Below are 22646 nucleotides of genomic sequence, written 5' to 3'. Positions count from 1 at the left end.
ACCCAATGACCTCGACCATACTACACTTGATCTTAGCCAAAAGGCCGAGAAGCAGGCCATGCAGAATGCCCTAGGTGATCAGTGGGACTAGAAGATCTTGCAGGTGGCCAATGGTGAGCCGCCCCTGCTGCCGGAAAACACACAGTGGGGTGGGGCAGGAAAATTCCGTCCAGTATATCCATCAATTCTCTTTATCCATAGCACGTCACTTAGTCAACGAAATCCAATAAGATGGTTAAACATGGGCCGAAAATCTTCAGCCATTCATGCCCTGACGCCGTAGCCAGAGAGGACGAAGAATTGTGTGTTCAGCCAAATCCCGTTCACTCTAGCAGGATGGGAGAATCCCACCCATGATTTCCCACTCACAAAATTCTGACTCTGCCTTATTACTTTGAATTTTTCCAAGTGCTGTAACATTTAAAAATGGCTTCTAACATTTTCCCTATGACAGATGATAGACCAGCTGCCCTGTAGTTTCCTGCTTTCCGTCTCCTTCCCTTTTTGAACAAAGGAGTTGCATTCACTATTTTCCAATCAAATGGAATCTTCCCCAAATCTAGGGAAATTTGGAAAATTAAAGCTAATGCATCAACTATCTCACTAGACATGTCTTTTAACACCCTAAGATGAAGTCCATCAGGACCTGTGGACCTGTCAACCTGCAGTTCCAACAATTTATTAAGTGCAACTTCCCTGGCGATTGCAATTTGCTTGAGTTCTTCCCTCCCTTCAAATGCCTGAGCTATAGGTATTTCTGCATGGTACTTGTATTCTCTATGGTGAAGACTGATACAAAATAATTCATCTGCCGTCACCTAAATTTCCATTATTAATTCCCCAGCCTCACTTTCCTCAGGACTAATGCACACTTATTTTTTTAACTATATATAGAAACATATCTGTCTTTATATTTCTAGCTAGCTTTAATTTTCCCTCCTAATCAATCTTTTAGTCATTCTTTGCTGTTCTTATATTCTTTCCAATCTTCTAACTTGTCACCCATCTTTGCACAATTATATGCTTTTTCTTTAAATCTGATGCTGTCTTTAACTTTTTTAGTTAATCACAAATGGTGGGTCCTTCCCCGGACATTGGTCTTAAATGTCTGCCACTGTATCTCTATTGACCCATCCCTTAATCTAATTTGCCTGTTCACTTTAGCGAGCTCTGCTTTTATCCTCTCATAATTACACTTATTTATGTTTAAAATTCTAGTCTTGGACCACTATTCTCTCCCTCAAACTGAATGTAAAATTTATCTGCACTGTTGTCTGGAGGGCACCTTATTATGAAGTCATTAATTCATTCTACATTTAGTGCCAATAAAGAAACGGTGACATATTTCCAAGTTAGGATGATATGTGACTTGGAGAGGAGCTGGTAGGTGGTGATATTCCCATCTGCCTGCTATCCTTGTCTTTCTAAGTGGCAGGAGTCACAGGTTTGAGAGGCGATTCCGAAGAAACTTTGGCACTACACCTTGTAAACACTCATTATGGCCTCTGCATTCCTGAGATAAAACACTGATGCCTATTTGAACATGAAATTTATTTGAATATTTCTGTACCACCAGTGGTTAGGTTATATTCTATAATTTCATTATTTGAAGACCAAGGCCAGAATTTTACATTGCTCAGGTGGGCATGCTCCCAACCCAGAAGCGCGTGATATTGTGCAAGATGACATTGGGTGCACGTCCCATCACCATCACGCGGTTGCGTGATATTCTGGTTGGCGGGCGCGCTATAGTCCATTAAATGGCCAATTAAAAGCAGTTTTATATGGCCCGTTTACTTGTACGGTTGGCAGACAGGCCGATAGGCCAGATGGCCTTGATGTTCCAGCAGCAACCTCGACTGAGAGTGGAATGAAATGTGAGGACTGAAATAAAATTTAAAAAGGTGACTGTGTCTTAAGGTTGCATTTGAACATGCTGCCCAGACACTGGCTGCAGAGGTTTGCATCAGAATGTATTTTGTGCGGGTCAGCAACTCCCTGAGACAGCACTGCAGTGGCTGTCCCATCAGTAGCGCAGCCAGCACCTTTCCTTTTCTCAGCACTCACCCTCTTCCTGCCCTTCGCGGCAGGGCTGAGCCTTTCCCAGCGTGCATTCCATGCAGGCTGCCCATTAATTGGCCAGCCGGTGTGGAATCATGTTCCGGGGCTGATTGCAGCTGGAAGCACGTTTCACGCCCACTTCTGAGCCAAGAGAACGTGCGTTTGATGGTCAATAAATACAGAGCCCAAGAATGTGTTCATTATTCACCAGACCTCAAGTGCACCTTTGTATCTATAGGCCACCTAAAAATTTTAGCTAACGTTTCTCTAAATTTCCTGTTTGTTTCCTTAAGGATTTCAGTCTAGGGGTCCTGAAGAAATTTAAGTTTTACTATAATAGCCTGAGTCTGCTTCCTTGTCTGACTGGTGTTGTTAGCTTTCAGTTTATTCATCTTGGCTCAGTGCTAGTGCTTTACTTCTGAGTCAGAATATCGTGTGTCCAAACCTCACTCCAGAGAACTTAGCTCATATTCTTAGCCACTAGTCTAGTGCAGGACTGAGGGAGTAGTGTGCTTCTGACATGCCATCTTTCAGACAAGGCATGAAAGAGTGTTCCCGATCTACCCTCTCCTGATCTAAAAGAACGCAGATCACTAAGGTGAAAAAAAAGCAGAGTGGTTCCAATGTTGTCTGTGTCAAGATTTACTCCTATTTGCTCATTTATCTCATCGCTGCTTATGGGATCTTGCTGTGTGCAAACTTAAAAACAAATTGGTTGTCACCTCTTCTTACATTATAGCAATATCTGCACTTCAAAAAAGCATTTCCTTGAACTGAGATACAAAAGGTGCAATATAAATTTAAATTTTCTTTGTTTCTCTCATGGACCGTGACATCAAAAATAAAAATCACAAATTAACAAAATAGCAATAGTAATCGAATTTCAACCCTACTATTAAATTAAGCACCAAAGCACATAAAAGCAGTCTCGTAGTGTATCTGTCAACACTATATAAAGCACCAGCAAATGAACAAGCTTAAAATGAGAAAGAAAGTTAGACGTTTTCTGTTGACTTTTGTGCCCTTGAAGTAACTTTCACCTCTGCTTTGGGGGAGGAGACAAGCGGATGCCAATCAAGAGATCATTCAATCAGCGGGGTCAATTTATCTGCAATTCATCTCAGAATGTGCCAATTTCAGCTGGTTCCCTGACAGTAAATGATCAATGTCTTAAGGGCACAGACCAAACTAACACAGGTTCCAGATTCCAGGTCCATGTGAAATCCCAAGGGAAAGCAACTGATGAAAATAAACACACGCTGCTTCTTTGCTTGCCTGCCATTTATGCCTGCTTTTCAAAATATTGATGATGACAAGAAAATTACAACTACTGCCTTTAAATTGTTTAGGTATAGTCAATTGACAACAGTGCACTTGGAAGGTTTGTTTCAATTTATTTTGTTCCAGTTTGCAGACCATCTTAAGAAGGTGAAGAAAAAGAAATATATGTATTTTACTTCACTAATCAAATAAAGCATTAGTGCTGAAAAGTAATTATGGCTTGTAATTAATCACTTGAATCTGTTACTGAGGCACTAACACACGTTAGAAACGACTTCATCATAGAGACAGATGAGAGCACTAGATTGCCCTGAACAATTATTGATACTGAATATGTTTGAAGCTTTGTACCAGCTAGGAGCTGAATGGAAACCATTTATCCTGTGATTAAGAGCACACACAGATACAATTTATTGTTGTGCCTGGTCTGCAGAGATATGCTGGGCACGCATGTGTGACTGAGGGAAGATATCGCTGACTGCCATTGCTCTTTTTCTGCAATGCTGAGTTGTTTTGTGTACAAATTTCAGTGCAATACAGTGAGTGATGACAACACCACAAAAGGGATTGATTACAAAAAGGTGGTATGAAATGAGGAGCAAAAAGTTGGGTGATTACTTCGGATAAGGAACAACTCCAGCATCAACAGAAGTGCTTAGCCCATCTAAGTAATGCCAAAGGTATTTAAAACAAATCGACCCTGTAAAGCTCTTAAGGATGTGGTTGTGTAGTGGTTCCATTTCTGGAATAGCAAACCAAGTATCTCAACTAAAAATCCAGAATAATACGAGTGCAAACATGACAGTTTGAGAGTTAATTTCAGTTATAAAAAGCTGGTGTCAGTAAAAATGACCATTAAGGATCATTACTCTACAAGTTAGATTAAACAGACTCAGTAAAACCAGTTAGGGAAGGGAACTTGCCATCCTTTCCTGGTCTGGCTAATATGTGACCACAGCCCCACACTAATATGGTTGAGTCTTCATTGCTCTCTGAAACGGCCAAGTACACAGTAATGTCATCATCTGGACCACAAGGGTTAGGCAAAGGATGCCAGTTTTGAGTGATGCCCACACCCAAGAAATGAAGTAAAAAGAAATGCTCCATGCCTTCCCTTGCCCCATCTTTCCTTAATCATGTTCAATAAATATCAGCAGCTCTCATCCAAGTGGGAATCATGCACCTCCATCGTAAACATTGGCAGCTTATTCAATCATGAGTAGGACAAGTGATCTGGCAGTCACAATAATGTTGCCAAAAATCCCACGGATTTCTGCATCTTCCACATTTCATGTGATTTGCTTCCCCGATATTGTAATTCCACATAAATCACGGTGGAGGCTAGAAATGTTGGATGCCGTATGAGTCAGGGCAATAAAAGGAAGTCATTTTTCATGACAAATCAACCAGAGCATCACAGCTGAGCCTGTTTCTTTTAAAAGTGAATAGATTGTGATCAAGAATTTCCTTCTCTTGTCCACTGATCTCACAAACAATTTTAGGTGTTCTGATTAAGCTGGCTATGATCAGCGTGTACCAGGATTGAATCTGGGATTCTCCTAATTCATCATTCTTCTTCATCCTGGATTCAATTTAGCAGGTACTTGAGCCACAGAAAATCAGTACTACCCGATATTGTAGAATTGTGCTGCATTGATTTCTGTTATGTTGTTCAAGGGGAGTGGAACTAATTGAATAGTTCTTTCAAAGAGCAGGCCTGATGGGCTGAATGACGTCCTTCTACATAAAGTTACGGACAAGAGAGAGATAGGAAAACTGCACTGCTTTCCTCTCACCATCTGTCTGTAAGCAGAAGGCGTTTTGAAATGTATATCTTTTAAGTGTGTGGTGGCATGTTTTCTCAAACCTTAGTTTGTGGGAACACATTTAACTCATGCTTATGGTTAACTTGGAAAGACACACACACAGTAAAGGGGGTGGAAAAGAAAATAAAGAGTTTTACAACTAGTACGAGGACCATAGAAATGAATATTAGATCACATGATTTCCAGAGCGAGAGTCCAGTGAGGAATTGTTTCAGATAGAAGACTGAGTTCAATCTTACCTAGGCCTTCTCCCCCACCCTATCCCAATAACCCCACACATTTACTCTGGCTAATCCATCTAACCTACACATTTTGGGACATTAAGGGGCAATTTACTATGGCCAATCCGCCTAACCTGCATTTCTTTGGACTGCGGGAGGAAACCAGAGCATCCATGCAGACACAGGGAGAATGTTTGTGTGGAGTTTCCCAATCACCCAAGGCCAGAATTGAACCCGAGTCCTTAGTGTTTTGAGGCAGCAGTGCTAACCACTATTCCAAAATGTCATGCCTACAGTGAGCAACGCATCTCCTGACTCCCCAAAAGCCCGTCTAGCATCTAAGTCAGAAATCAGAAACTTGCCTGGATGAGTGCAGCTCCAAAAGCAGTCAAGAAGCTCAACACAATCAAGACAACATTCACTGCCTCCACTATTGACACACCAAAGCCCCTTTGACAACAGCTTCAAAACCCATGACCTCCATCACCTAGAAGGACAAGTACAGTAGGTGCAGGGAAACTCCAAGTTTCCCTCCAAGTCACACACCATTCAGACTTAGAACAATATTGCTGATGTTCCTTCACTGTCGTTGGTTCAAAATCCTGGAAATTCCTTCCAAACAGCACTATGGATGCACAACACCACATGCACTGCAACAGTTCAAGAATGCAGCTCATCACCTTTTTCAGGGGTTAGCGATGGGCAATAAATGCTAGCCTACCCAGTCGTACCCACATCCATGAAAGAATAACAAAAAGTCTGTATTTGCATATTAATACACTAAATATTTCCTTTACCCAGTAGAATTTATAACATATTAAGAAATCTTTCATCTGTGTGTGCATCCTGTCAACTTTTTACATGATAAATTCCTATAACCACATCTATGATGATACCAGGGATATGGAAGTTTGATTAATTGAGGAGCGGAGAAAAGCTGGAGTTGTTCTCCTTAGATCAGAGATAGTTCATTGTAGATTTAATAGAAGTGTTCAAAATCATGATTAAGTAAATAAGGAGAAACTGTTTCTAGTAGCAGTGATAACCAGAGGCAAAAGAAACAATGAGCAGATTTGTAGACCCAGCAAAAGACTTCACCTAGCATTCTGCTAGTGAACAGGGGATTGCAATATCAAAGCATAGTCCTGAGATATGCGTAACTGAAGGTCCCTACAAGCAATCTCAGTTTAACATTCTGAGATGGGCTTCACAGAGATTAGTTGTTTCTGGACTTCTGAAAATCAGAGTTGAAAAGTATTTTCTGTTTCTGCCAGAGGTGCAGCTAAATTTTAGATACTTGACAGAAGGGTGACAAATGTAATAGAAAGTGAAGAGTGTCTTGTTTCAGGTTAGGCTTTCGTGTTTTGAGCAAATTGAAAAAATTAGCAACACATTCCTTAACACGAGTAGGACAGATTACAAATGGATTTGGAAGCATCTCTTTCAAAATGTGTCATGAGATTATTAAATAGCAATGAGAGATGGACAGTGGATACAGATCACCAGCTGTGGTGACTGCCTCACAGATGCATTCTAGTCTCTTCACATTTTCTCTCTCTTTTCCTTACTGTTTTCCCCTTGGTAGTTCTCGCAATGCCACATTGTAAATCACAGGAAAGCAGCAGTTATACTGGCAGGAGAAAGGCAGAATACTGTGGGTATGGTGGGCACTATTAATTAATTAAGTGACGAGTTAGAATGGGTTTCCTAGCTAACCGGGCCTGATTCAGGCCTTTGGCATTCCAGCTAATATAAATGCAGGAGGATTTGCTAATATATGGAAATGTTGGAAGGGCTCAGAAGGCCTGGCAACATTTATGGAGAGAGCATCAATACAATTGTAAAGATGTAAAGACAAGTGACCAAATGCATTGTTCACATTAAGCCAGAAGGGCATGAGAAAGAGAATAGGTTTGACTTCCTTATTGTATGCAATGCACCATTATTAAAGGTTTTTTGCTTATTTGTACCAAAATCTATCTCTATTATAATTGTTTGTTTCTTAAGATGTTATGGCCGACACCCATACAACTTCTGTAACCAGAATTGGTCCTCCAGCTGAAAGGTATGTCCCGCCCTAGTATAGGCCCAACCTTTCCACCTAAGACAACACCTTCATCCCAGGAGTCAACCTCCTGAATCTTCATTGAACTCTTCCAATGCAAGCATATCCCTCCTTAAAGAAGGAGGCCAAAACTGTGTGCAGTATTCTCTCTCGGTGTGGTCTCACCTATGCCCTGTACAATTGCACAAGACTTGCCCACTTTCACACTCCATTCCCCTTGCAACATTCCATTTGCTTTCCTATTTATTGCTTTACCTGCATGTTAATTTTTGTGATTCATGTATGAGGACATGCAGCTTCCTCTATACTGTAGCATTCTGTAGTTTCTCTCTCCATTTAAACAGTATTTTGCTTTCTTATTCTCCTCAGAGTGTAACCACATTATACACCATCTGCCAAATCACTTAATCTATCTATATCCATTTGCAGACTCTTATGTCCTCCTCACAATTGGCTTTCCTCCCTATCCCTAGCAAATTTGGCTACAATATACTCAGTCCCTTTATCCAAGTAATTAATACAGATGATAAATCGTTCAGTCCCCAGCACTGATCTCTGTGATATTCTACTAGATACAGTTTGCCAACCTGAAAATGACCCATTTTTCCCAAGTCTCTGTTTCCTATCAATTAGCTAATCCTCTATCCATGCTAATATATTACCCCCAACACCATTAGCTCTTATATCTTATCAAAAACCTAGACTACATATACTCATTGCCCTTTATCCAGCCAGTTTATTACACCCTCAAAGAACTCTAATAAATTTGTCTAACTAGATATTTCTTTTGTACAACCACGTTGACTCTGCTTAATCGCATTATAATTTTCAAATGTCCTGCTATTACTTCTTAGAAACTAGAAATAGGAGTAGGTCCTTCGAGCTTGCTCTGCCATTCATTTTGATCAGGGCTGATCATTGAATTCAATATCCTGATCCCCCTTCCCCCCATATCACTTGATCCCTTTAGCCCTTAGAGCTCTATCTAATTTCTTCTTGAAATTAGACAACATTTTGGCCTCAACTACATTATGTGGTAGTGAATTCCACACATTCACTACCCACTGGGTGGAGAAATTTCCCCTCACCTCAGTTCTAAAATGTTTACTCCCTTACCCTCAAGGTATGACCCCTAATTCTGGACTCCCCACCATTGGGAACATTCTTTCTGAATCTACACTGTCTAATTCTGTTAGAATTTTTAAAGTTTCTATTGGATGCTCTCTCACTCTTCTAAACTCCAGTGAATACAATTCTAACCGACGCAGTCTCTCCTCATATGACAGATCTGCCATTCCAGGAATCTGCCTGGTAAACCTTTGCTGTACTCCCTCAATAGCAAGGACATACTTCCTCAGATAAGGACACCAAAACTGCACACAATACTCAAGTGTGGCCTCACCAACGCGCTATACAATTGCAGCAAAACATACCCATCGTATATTCAAATCCTCTCGCTACGAAGGCCATTTGCCTTCTTTACTGCCTGCAGTACCTGTGTGCTTACTTTCAGCGACTAATGCAGGAGGACACCAAATAATAATAATAACAATGGATTCCAATACTTTCCCAATTGCAGATGTTGGGCTAAATGTCCTATATTTGGATGAGAATATAGGAGGCATGGTTAGTAAGTTTGCAGATGACACTAAGATTGGTGGCATAGTGGACAGTGAAGAAAGTTATCTCCAATTGCAACGGGATCTTGATCAATTGGGCCAGTGGGCTGATGAATGGCAGATGGAGTTTAATTTAAACAAATGTGAGGTGATGCATTTTGGTAGATTGAACCAGGGCAGGATTTACTCAGTTAATGGTAGGGCGTTGGGGAGAGTTGCAGAACAAAGAGAGGGGTACATGTTCATAGCTCCTTGAAAGTGGAGTCACAGGGGGACAGAATGATGAAGGAGGCATTCAGCATGCTTGGTTTCATTTGGTCAGAACATTGAATACAGGAGTTGGAATGTCTTGTTGAAGTTGTACAAGACATTGGTAAGGCCACACTTGGAATACTGTGTGCAATTTTGGTCACTCTATTATGGAAAGGATATTATTAAACTAGAAAGAGTGCAGAAAAGATTTACTAGGATGCTACCAGGACTTGATGGATTGAGTTATATGGAGAGGCTGACTAGACTGGGACCTTTTACTCTGGAGCGTAGGAGGCTGAGGGGCGATCTTATAGAAGTCTATAAAATAATGAGGAGCACAGATCAGCTAGATAATCAATATCTTTTCCCAAAGGTAGGGGGCATAGGTTTAAGGTGAGAGATACAAAAGTGTCCAGAGGGGCAATTTTTTCACACAGAGGGTGGTGAACAAGCTGCCAGAGGTAGTAGTAGAGGTGGGTACAATTTTGTCTTTTAAAAAGCATTTAGATAGTTACATGGGTACAATGGGTATAGAGGGATATGGACCAAATGCGGGCAATTGGGATTAGCTTAGGGGTTTTAAAAAAAAAGGGCGGCATGGTCAAGTTGGGCCAAAGGGCCTGTTTCCATGCTGTAAACCTCTATGACTCTATGACTCTATAGTTCCCTACTTTCTGACTCCTCTCTTCCTTGTTGTTTTCAACCAACTTAGACCTTTCAAGAATCTAGGGAAATTTGGTAGATTCCAATATTCAGAGCAAGCAGTGGTCGGGGCACCACATTCGCAACCTGTGCCCATGGGCTAGAGAGTGCAGAAGAACCAAAATTCAATATCTGCCAATCATAATTCAGTGACTCCTGCTGAAAGGGACAGCCAGAGGTCTACAAAATTATGAGAGGCACAGACAGGGTGGATTGTCAGAGGCCTTTTGCTAGGGTGGAAGTGTCAACTACAAGGGGGCACAGGTTCAAAGTGAAAGGGGAAAAAGTTTAAAGGAGATGTGCAGGGGAAGTTTTTCACACAGAGAGTAGTGGGTGCCTGGAATGCGTTGCCAGAGGAGGTGGTGGAAACAGGCACATTAGCAACATTTAAGAGACATCTGGATGGGTACATGAACAGGGAAAAAAGGGGGGATACGGACCAAGTAAGGGTGGATGTTTTTTTTTAAGTTTAGTTAGGGCATCATGATTGGCACAGGCTTGGAGGGCCGAAGGACCTGTTCCTGTGCTGTACTTTTCTTTGTTCACACAAGTGTTGGCTAGAGATGACATCACTTGAAACATTCTAAATACGTGATAAGCCTTCCAAATCACCCCAAGGATTTACCTTGCTGTTTGCCTACTGTATCTCAGTGTTGTACATTATATCAAACAAGCAAGCAGACTTTTATACTCCCATTGGCACTTAAAAGGACAAACTGCTTATCAAAATCAGTTATATCGCAAAACCAACGAGTGGTAATAATTGCTAACTGAGAGAAAACGGAAGTACAGGTGTGCAGAACATTGGAAAAATGAACCATGGACAATTAGATTTGGGTTATTAATTTTTCAGTTAATATTGTACACATGTACATGGAAGTAATTTCTTCTGTTTGCTCCTTTAAATGACAGAATAAAATATCTTCAGACTCAGTGAACTTGTTTTTAACAACAGTGTCTGCCTCGTTGTTGCTGTATGTCAATGGTGTTATTTTTGATGGTGATAGTGTTTGCTGAACATATTGCATTTTCTATGGGATTAAACATCCTGGTAAATGGGTTATCATAGTTCTTGACCATTACCCTAATAGTTTCTCAGAAATATCTCTAATTTTTTTTTCCCCCATCTAATAAGATCGTTCCAGGGGCCTTAAAAAGTACAGAAAATCATTCAGCTTCACAATGATATCATCAGATTGTTTCTTTCTCCTTGCAGCAACGTGCGATAAGTAACAACCGTGATTACATTATTTGATAATGCGAGCTGAAAGAACATCACACAACATGTCAGAAGAGCGCATCTTACAGTATAAAGAATGCAATTTTGAAAATATGGCACTGTTTTATAGCACTTGTGCTAAGGAAAAAGGAACATTGGGAGGCATAGTCACAGGGTTTAGATGGGAGAGTTAAGGAAACAACTGCTGCCCTCAACAGCTAATGGGTGTCTTCACATTTTACAAGTGGTGGACATGTGGAGGAGGCAATGTTGTAGTAGTAGTAGTGAACGAGTAATGCAGAGACCCTAGATAAAACTCTGGGGACTCGGGTTCGAATCCTGCCAATGGCAGATGTTAAACTTTGAATTCAATAAAAATCTAGAATTAAAAGTCTGATGATGATAACGAAACCATTGTCAATTGTTGTAGAAATCCGTCTGTTTTACTAATGTCCTTTTGTGAAAAAAATCTGCCATCCCTAAGTAGTCTGGCCTACATGTGACTCCAGACCCAGAGCCATTTGGTTGACTCTTAAATACTCTTCTGAAGTGGCCTAGCAAGCCATTCGTTTCAAGGGCAATTAGGGATGGGTAATAAATGTTCCCCAGCCAGCGATGCCCACATCCCATGAATGAATAAAACAAAAGTGACCTTGCTCTTCCCAGAAATAATAGCAAGTGAACAACATGTACATTGAAGTAATGTTTTCCGGCTGTGTGTCTTTTACCTTTACATGCTGCATGTTTGGAACGTCTGGAATGACTTCCCTTTCTCCTTATCTTACAATTTAAGGAGAAGGGCTCACAATGAGATGTGAAAAAACAATCCATCAAGATATAAAGTACCACAATTAGACTCTGCATTTTTGAGGCAGGTTTTGAAAAACTAAGACTGTGGCATAAAATATTGAAAAATACCTTCTGGGATACAGGTGAAAGTGGAGAATTAATGTTACTTTGTAATGTTTTGCTGCCAGGTAACAATGAGTTATTGTCACATATATACATTTAATTAAGTGACAAAATGCATACCATGCAGCTGCCATATGCTATTGGGCAGAATGTAATGACCTCATCGCACACATTTAGCGGCAAGAAGATGTTGTAAAATCGGGCGTGATGCGATTAGTGGGAATTGCGCCCATTTTTGCACCCATTCCCATTTTAAGAAAAAAATCAGGGCAATTGGGAGCCCGCCCAAAACGGGTGAAATGTCAATTTGCATTTTTTTTGCATTTATCACAACTTCACTCCCACAACGTCACCTGCCTTAACAACCTCATTCGCTGCAGCGGGATAGATCAGGAAAACACTTCCACACTTCGGGCCTGGTTTTACCATTTTTATTCTAAGTGCTGAATCTGGGCGCAATTCAGATCCGACTTGGAAATCTGTTCTCAGGCGCCCCCATACGCACTCAGCCGGAAAAAAAAATTGCGGGTCTGAATCACGCTGTGGGCGGGGCTTAGCGCGCCCAAAACAATCGGAGCTCTGAACTGCGCATGCGCAGTGAGAAAAAAATTTGAAAAAGCGCACCCGTGTCAGATCGTTCCCGAGCCGCAAAAAGTGGAGAAAGCAGCCCGGGAGCAAAAAGCGGGAGCGATGGCCCCCACAGATATCACTGTCCCCCTTATCCACCCACCGCCCCCTCCCCGCTACCCAGACCGATCGCAACCCCTTGCCCCCTTCTCCCCCACCAATCGCCCGCAGAGTGGCAGCGGAACCCCCCTACCACCCCACCAGAGATCCATCTGGTCTCACTGCCCCCCCTCCCTCACAGAGAATGATCGGGCCTCACTCCCCCAACCCCCCCGAGAATGATCTGGCGTCACTCCCCCCCTCCCACCCCAGAGAATGATGTGGCCTCACTACCACCATGACCCCGCCCCCCCCCCCCCCCCAGGAATGATCTGGCCTCACTCCAACCCCCCGCAGAGAATGATCTGGCCTCACTCCCCGCCCCCCACTGACCCCCCCCCCCCCCCCCACCACAAAGAATGTTCTGGCCTTACTCCCCTCCACCCTCTCCCCAGAGAGTGATCTGGCCTCACTCCCTCCCCCCGCCCAGAGAATGATCTGGCCTCACTCCTCTCCCCCCCACCAGAGAACGATCTGGCCTCACCCCTCCCCCCCCCCCACCCCAGAGAACGATCTGGCCTCACTCCACACCCCCCCCACCCCAGAGAACAATCTGGCCTCCCTCCCTGCCCTCCCCCCCCCGCAGAGAATGATCTGACCCGCCTTCCTCCTCCCCCTCACCATCGATCTGAGTCAGAGAGCCGTTGGAAGCACTGAACTCATCTCTTCAGCAGCTGGAGCGCCCGATTCAGACTTTTATTCAGCATGTCCATTTCGGCGCGATTCCGGATTGGCGAACGCGGTGGTAAAGGGGGAAATGCTGATAAAGTTGGGCGGGCAGTTCATTAATTCAATTTAAATGCATGCAAATGCATTTAAATCGCTATTGCACCCGTTTCGGGTGTGAATCGGATCGCGTCCATTCCCGGGTATCGGTAAAGTGGCCATCTGCGCGGATGTGGGCGCAGATCGCGTTAATGGCCTCACACCCGACTTTACCACATTTTCGCGCCACACGATGGTAAAATCAGGCCCTTCGTGTATAAAAGTTGGATTCAGATGCTTGAGCAGTGAGGGTGAGCGAGGAGTTAAGTCTTTGCTTTCAATCTGCTCCGTGCTGCTCAGAGGGGGTTGTTGTGTGGTGGCCATGTTGTGTTTCAGGCCAGGGGGGGGTGCTGCGAGTATTTGTGCGGGGGGCGGGGGGGGGGGGGGCGGGGGCGGTGTCGTTGCTCACAGTGTCCAATTTTGGATTCTCAGCACAGACCCAGGGCAGAGCGCTGACCTCAGGTCATAGTGCCGACTCTGGGTCCTAGTGCTGGCAGCAGCAAGCACTGTTGCAGGTGGGGGGATGGGCTGGAAACTCTCTGAAGTGGCAGTGCTGCAGCCACAGGGCTTGTCAAGCAGCATTGTCTGTGGCCACCCTGCATGGGTTCTGAGTGTGTGTTTATGAGTTGGGGGAGGGAAAATGAGGAGCTGTATTGCCATTCTGGGATCTGTGGGGAGGGGCAGGGTATGGGGAGTGTGTGTTGCTGGGGGTCTGTGGGGAGGGGCGGGGTATGGGGAGTGTGTATTGCTGGGGGTCTGTGGGGAGGGGCGGGGGGGACTATGGGGGAATGTGTGTTGCTGGTTGATGCGCGTCAATTGAACACGAGGCACGAAGCTTCGGTAACAGAAGGCTTTTATTGTCTAACAATGGAACTAATAGAACGTAAACACACTATCCCAGACTGACGAGGTCCCGCCCGAGCAGGGGGTCTTATACCTCTCCCAGGAGGCGGAGCCCGACTGGGATGTGCCACAACAGTAACAACCACAGGTGTATTAATCCCACCCTAGCCCAACAACAACATTAGAACAATCCCACAGTGGGAACACCCTAGCCCAACAACAACATTAGAACAATCCCACAGTGGGAACCAACGATGGTTCACCACATTCACCCCTCCTTTGAGAACAAAGGCCGGCGGGGTACGAAAACAGACTAAAATGTCAACAGATTATAAGTTCAGACGGTCTGGAGGACCGCACCGTCGTTGTGACCTCCTCAATACCGGCGGTGACACCGGAGTAGGTGCTTGCGGTGGCGTTCTCCCCAAAACAGCGTCCAGCTGTTCTCCCACGGACTCACAGGCCGGTTGACCCTGATGAAGCGGTAGTGCAGGGGATCCCGGTACATTCTGCGATGGCGCCGATCTCCGGGGCTCAGGCAAGCTGTGCATTGGAGTAAAACTGTTAAGCACTGGTCCCGGTGCTGTCCGCGCCACGTCCGGGGGAGAAATAAGGGATAAGGGATTCGTCACTGGGGGTATGGGAGCGACAGGAGTTGCTACGTCCCCTGCGGGCGCCAGGTCTCGGATCGAGACTGTGTCCTCTCGCCCGTCAGGATATGCCACATAGGCATACTGAGGGTTGGCGTGGAGGAGGTGGACCTGTTCGACCAAGGGGTCGGACTTGCGGGCCCTTACATGTCGCCGCAGAAGGACGGGTCCTGGGTACGTCAACCAGGCTGGTAAAGATATCCCCGAGGACGACTTCCGAGGGAATGAGAACATCCTCTCGTGGGGAGTAGCATTGGTTGCCGTACACAGGAGGGAGCGAATGGAGTGAAGCGCATTAGGGAGGACCTCCTGCCAATGGGAGACTGGAAGGCCTTTGGACTTCAGCGCCAATAGGACAGCCTTCCAGACTGTAGCATTCTCTCTTTCCGCCTGTCCATTACCCCTAGGGTTGTAACTCGTGGTCCTACTAGAGGCAATCCCGTATGAGAGCAGGAATTGCCTCAAGTCATTACTCATGAACGACGAGCCCCTGTCGCTATGGATATAGCTGGGGTACCCGAACAGGGTAAAATGATCACGGAATGCCTTGATCACCGTGGCAGTCGACGTGTCCGCGCAGGGGACAACAAACGGGAACCGGGAGTACTCATCTATTATGTTCAGAAAGTACACGTTCCGATCTGTTGAGGGAAGGGGGCCCTTAAAATCCACACTCAGCCTCTCGAAGGGGCGAGTGGCCTTGATTAAATGTGCCCGGTCAGGTCGGTAAAAGTGCGGTTTGCATTCCGCGCAAATCCGACAGCTCCTTGTCACCGACCTGACGTCCTCCACCGAGTAAGGCAGGTTGCGGGCTTTGATAAAGTGGTAGAGCCGAGTGACCCCAGGATGGCACAGGTCATTATGGAGAGCGTTCAAGCGATCCTCCTGCATAGTAGCGCATGTTCCGCGCGAGAGGGCATCCGAGGGCTCATTGAGTTTCCCTGGACGATACATGATATCGTAGTTATAGGTGGAGAGTTCAATTCTCCACCGCAAGATCTTATCATTCTTGATCTTGCCCCTCTGCGTGTTGTTGAACATGAACGCCACGGACCGCTGGTCCGTGATCAGGGTGAACCGCTTCCCCGCCAGGTAATGGCGCCAGTGTCTGACGGCCTCCACAATGGCCTGGGCCTCCTTTTCCACCGCTGAATGCCGAATTTCGGGGCCTTGGAGGGTGCGGGAAAAAAACGTGACGGGCCTGCCCGCCTGGTTTAGTGTGGCGGCCAGGGCGAAATCAGATGCATCGCTTTCCACCTGAAAAGGGATGGATTCGTCTACCGCGTGCATCGTGGCTTTCGCGATGTCGTGTTTCAATTCCTTGAAGGCCAATTGGGCCTCTGGTGTGAGTGGAAAAGTCGTGGACTTAATAAGCGGACGGGCTTTGTCCGCGTAGTTGGGGACCCACTGCGCATAATAGGAGAAGAAGCCTAGGCATCTTCTCAGTGCTTTTGCGCTAGCGGGCAAGGGAAGTTCAGCAAGGGGGCGCATACGGTCGGGATCAGGGCCAATGACCCCGTTTTCCACCACGTATCCCAGGATGGCTAACCGGCGCGTACGGAATACACACTTCTCCCTGTTGTAGGTCAAATTCAGGCGAGATGCAGTGCGTAAAAAGTTTTGGAGATTTGTGTCATGGTCCTGCTGATCACGGCCGCAGATGGTGACATTATCCAGGTACGGGAAGGTAGCCCGCAGCCTGTTCTGGTCCACCATTCGGTCCATAGCACGCTGGAAGACCGAGACCCCATTGGTGACACCAAATGGAACCCTAAGAAACTGATACAGACGACCATCCGCCTCAAAGGCCATGTAGTGTCGGTCCTCTGGGCGAATGGGGAGTTGGTGGTAGGCGGACTTAAGGTCTATGGTGGAGAACACCCGGTACTGCGCAATCTGATTGACCATATCAGATATGCGCGGGAGGGGATACGCATCCAGCTGCGTATATCGATGAATGGTCTGACTGTAATCAATGACCATCCGGGGTTTGTTCCCGCTCTTGACCACCACAACCTGTGCTCTCCACGGACTAACACTGGGCTGTATGATCCCTTCTTTGAGGAGTCGCTGAACCTCAGATCTGATGAAGATCCGATCTTCAGCGCTGTAACGCCTACTTTTAGTAGCGATGGGCTTGCAGCCTGGTACCAGATTCTTGAATAAAGAGGGTGTGGTGATCTTTAATGTAGAAAGATTGCATGCGGGGCGCTTTGGACAATTTGGAGACTGCAGCTGTTCCCCTACTGTCAGCGAAGGGAGTGGCCCACCGTACTGTAGGATCACACTCTTCATGTGGACCATAAAGTTTAGTCCGAGGAGAATTGGTGCGCAAAGATACGGCAACACAAGGAGCCTGAATCGCTCGTAAATTGTGCCTTGCACTTTCAAGGTTACCACACAACGTCCTAGCACAGCGACAGACCGGGACCTTGATGCCATACAGATTATCTGTTTGGCAGGTTGAATCTGGAGTCCACACCTCTTTACAGTGTCAGGGTGAATAAAGCTCTCAGTGCTCCCGCTGTCAAACAGACAATAAATTGCACGACCATTTACCTGTATATCCATCATTGAACAGTCAAGCCTGTGGTGCTTAGCCTGGTTCAGGGTGATCGACGCCACCGTTGGTCCGTGAACATCACTGCAGGCAGCTGAGGTCGAGGCTGAGGAGCCCTGCTGGTCGCTCATGGTCATCGTCGACCAAAATGGCCACCCCCATGAATCGCACATGGTTGAGGGCGCCAAACGTAGCGACTCCTGGTGGTCATCCTCCTCCGACTCCGTCGACCACAATGGCGTCGTCCTGGACTCGCACGTGGACGAACCCCGTGAGTACTTCGACGACGATGGTGATGATCCCCGTTCTGAAGGGTCACAGGCTGCACTGCCGTTCTTGGGCTTCGATCTGCACACCTTCGCATAATGCCCCTTTTTACCGCATAGGTTACAGACTACCGCTTTAGCGGGACACTTTTGTCGTGGATGCTTGGCTCCTCCGCAGAAGTAGCACCGCGGGCCGCATGGGGCTGCAGCTGTCGTCGGGTCCACATGGGAGCACGCCATAACACTGCACTTCGAGCCCGTGGGGCGAGGAGGGATTTGCGACTGCTCCTGCCACATTGTCTCCATGTGGTCCTCCGGATACAGGACCAAGCTCTTCGAAGCCGCCTCAAGCATTTCAGCCAATTCCATAGCTTGGGTCAGGTTGAGATTCCCCTTTTCTAGCAGCTTGAGACGGATGTATGAAGACCCTACCCCTGCAACAAACGCATCTCGGGCGAGGTCATACATGTACTGCTCAGCCGACACAGCTTTGCAGTCACAGCCCCTGGCAAGCTGCAAGAGCTCATTGGCGTAATCCTCCATGGTTTCGCCCGACTGCCGACGTCGTGTAGCGAGGAGGTAACGAGCGTGGATCTCGTTGGGAGGTTTCGTGTAGCGCTTTTTTAAAAGCTCGAGGGCCCTCGGGTAAGTGGTGGCCGCACAGATCGCGAGGTAGACTGTGTCGCTTACCCTCGCATGGAGGACCCGGAGTCTGTCATCATCTGTGGTGGCCGCTGCGGAGGCTGCCAGGTAGTCTTCAAAACACTTCAGCCAGTGGTCGAAGGTGTTAGAAGCGCCCACCGCACGTGGATCTAGCGTCAGACGTTCTGGCTTTAGGATTTGCTCCATACTCTCCTTTCTTTTTTCTTCCGTCGAGAGCTTAATGTTAGACAATAAAATTGATGCGCGTCAATTGAACACGAGGCACAAAGCTTCGGTAACAGAAGGCTTTTATTGTCTAACAATGGAACTAATAGAACGTAAACACACTATCCCAGACTGACGAGGTCCCGCCCGAGCAGGGGGTCTTATACCTCTCCCAGGAGGCGGAGCCCGACTGGGATGTGCCACAACAGTAACAACCACAGGTGTATTAATCCCACCCTAGCCCAACAACAACATTAGAACAATCCCACAGTGGGAACACCCTAGCCCAACAACAACATTAGAACAATCCCACAGTGGGAACCAACGATGGTTCACCACACTGGTCTAGGGGCGAGCATAGTTCTTTAACCTCTCCATCTGTCTCTCTCCTTCCCCAAATTCTCCAAATTCCATCCCCTCCCTTCAGAGTGATGCGATGACTTTTGCACTGCAACCTATTGATCTTGCTGTTTTTTTGGTTGCTGCTGGAGCTGAGGAGGAGAAGCAGGAGGATGAATTGTGGGCAGAGGAGGCCCAGGCCTTACCACTCACAGGAGTAGAGGGAGACAGCCACCGGAGGCAGGACCTGGCCGCCATTCGCCCCGAGGGGTGGGGGGAGCAGTGGAAGGAGGAAGCGGAGACCCCAACAGTCCCACACGCAAGTGTCCTTCGAACAACTGTCAGACATCGCATGCCGCCAATGGCTCTGGCTCTGAAAGGAGACAGTGCGACACCTGTGCCATTTGTTGCAGGACACGGCACCTCGGGGCACGGGGGAGTTCACTCACTCCCGGTGGCTGTGAAAGTGATGGCCTTAAACTTTTATGCCACTGGGTCCTTCCAGTCCGTCAGTGGAGACCTTTGTGGCATTTCCCAACCATCCGTCCACAAGTGTGTCTAGGAGGTCACGGATGCCATGTTTGCCCGGGCTGGCCAGTATATTAAATTTAACCTGGACCAGGCCCAGCAGGAAGCCTGGGCTGCAGGATTCGCAGCCATCATGGGGATGCCAAATGTGCAGGGGGTTATAGACTGCACCCATGACGCCGTCAAGGCCCCGGTGAAGGATCCAGGAAGATTTATGAATAGAAAGGGCTTCCATTCAATAAATGTGCAATTGGTGTGTGACCATCAGCTGAATATTTTGCACATCTGCACCAGCAGCGTGCCTGACAGCTTCATGTTGAGGCGTTCTGATGTCCCAGAGATCTTTGAAGAAGACCCCAGGGTGCAGGGATGGCTCCTGGGGTACATGGAGTACCCGCTTCAGACTTGGCTGATGACGCCTGTGTGGAGGCCCGAGACTGATGGAGACCCGACATAATGAGGCTCACGTTGCTACCTGTTCAATGGTGGAGGGGTGCATAGGGCTCCTGAAAATGTGATTCCGGTGCCTGGACCGCTCTGGCAGAGCCCTCCAATATAGCCCCCTGATATTGTCTCGCATTGTGGTGGTGTACTGTGCCCTACACAACCTGGCGCAGCAATGAGGAGACCTTTTGGAGGAGGAGGATGTGGAGGCTGACCAGCTGGGCGTCGCTGGGGAAGAGACCACCCAGCAGGAGGAGGAGAAGGAAGAGGACAAGGACGACAAGGACAAGCGACACCACTCAGGCGCTAGATGGCTGGCAGGAAGGATCAGGCATGCAAGGGCAGCGAGGGAGGTTCTGATCACCATGTACTTTGGTCACTAGGAACCGGTGTTGCCACACGTGGGTTTCATTCCATTTCCGTCCCCCCCCACCCCCTCTTGAAGTCCTACAATCTCCTGCAACATTGTAACACCAGAGTGGTGGGCCTGGGTACGCTGTGTTAGTGAGTGTCTGTGGCAGGCAGGTGGGGATGATGACTTGTTATGCGCCATTATGATGATGCCCTGGTGTAAACTAGTCTGACTCCTACCTGAGCTCTGCATGCACGCTGGCACCTAGGCCAACGTCGGTGTAGTGGATATGGGATCAGTGAACCCCCATACAGGGCCCTGGGGCGGATGGGGTGGCAGGGGAGGGAATCTCTCATGGGTTCTGGGTTCTGCATGTTGCTGTCAATGCATGCCACCCGCTAGTGAGCTACTTGAGCGCCCTTATTTTCTCAGTAGCAGCGCGATGAGGAGCCTCCCCCACTTACATAAACGTGCAGGGTCTCTCTGGCGACTGTCAGGGTAAGTACATTCTTGTTAGAGGCTAATTAAAGACAAGTTAGTTACAGGTGTGGGGTGAAGTAACATTTGTTGGTGCCAATAATAGTGCTTTCAAAGTAAGTGATAATATGAAAACATGTGAACGTGAGACTTTAACGTGCCTAAATATTCTATCTACCTAGTATTGCCCTTCACCCATGCCATCTTAGTGCCGCTACAACTTCTTAATCTTACCTGGCCTACCACTACGTCTCGGCGCCTCCCTAGGATGTACATCATAGGTGGAGCTGCCTACCACGCCCCGTGACTGGTGATGCTCTTGGCAATCGTCCTCTGGGGGGCCTGGACCTCGAGGGTCCTGGCTGGTTTCCAGGTGTCAGCGACATATCCATGACACCCTCTTCATCCCGCTGCCCCTGAGATGCCCCAGTGTCAGGAAGGGGGAGTCAGAAAGTGTAGCCACAGCCGCAGTCTCCTGTCTGGAAGGCCCCAGCATAGGCTCGAGCTCTTCCTTGTCCCTCAGGATTCCTGTGGACCCCTGGGTCACTCCATGGGCGACAGTGCTTCTGCAGTGAGTCCAGAAGCTCCAGTGTCACCTGGCCCTGCCAGTCCTGGAGGACCATCTGCGTTCTTGTCATGGTGGTCAAGGCCTCTGCGATGGTCCTCTGAGTTGGGGGCCACCTGTCAATGGCAGCAACAAGTGCCTCTGAGACTGGGCCACACTCTGCAGCCCCTCAACCACGACCCTCTGTGACTGGGCCACATTCTCAAAAGCTGCTGCCAGAGCACACTGGTTCTCAGCACTGTTCCGCTGGGTCTCCTGCAAGCTATACAGCCTCTCAGCCATGAGCCGCAGAATCGAGAAGCCTCAGCTGTGGCCTGCTGTGACTCAGCCGTGACCTGCTTTGAATCGGCCATCGCTTGGAGCCTGCCACTCATCGTGAGGTTCCCTGCCCCAGGCTTTCCACCGCAGACACCATCCTCACAGCGTTGGCCTGGGAACCACACAAGACAGGCAATAGCTGGTCCGCCTGAAAACTTTGTGACTCCTCCCAACAGCCTCGCAGTCAGTCCAGTGGTGCTATCAGCTCCTCCTGCATTCCCTGGCTCTGTTGCTGCATCTCCAGCAGCTGAGGGAGGAGTGATCGCAGAGGCCCAGCATGTAGCCTGGAGCCAGCTGAGTCCTCACCTCCGGCAGGCCCCCAGAGGTCTTGGACGTTCCCTCCTCCACCCGATGTACATCAGCAGATGTGTCGTACTCACCAGAGAGTGTCTTGAGATAGTGTTTTACATTAAAGGTGCCACATCAATGTAAATTGTTGTAATGTTCTCAGTTAACTATTACTGTGCCATTCACCACTGATCAATCATTTCAAGCTGGAGACCAAAATAAGCAGCTTATAACAATGGCACATATAAGGAAGAGAAAGAGTCAAGCAGCCACCTGAGATCAGTTACCAGGTTGGACATGCCAGGGAATTTCTTTGACTTGTACTTCATTAGTTTGCCCAGACCATTAACAATACTGCTGATAAGGAGGCCAAGTTACAGAAATGGACTACAATGTTGTATATCTCTGATCAGACATTTCTTCCAAGTATAACTCCCTGTTGGGAGTTTGAGAGCAGTAGTTGTAGTTAAAACCTCCATTAACAGTCATCAGTCATTAGG

This window comes from Mustelus asterias, chromosome 3 (assembly GCF_964213995.1).
Source record: "Mustelus asterias chromosome 3, sMusAst1.hap1.1, whole genome shotgun sequence".
In the NCBI taxonomy this organism is placed as follows: Eukaryota; Metazoa; Chordata; class Chondrichthyes; order Carcharhiniformes; family Triakidae; genus Mustelus; species Mustelus asterias.
This window is presented reverse-complemented; position numbering follows the sequence as displayed.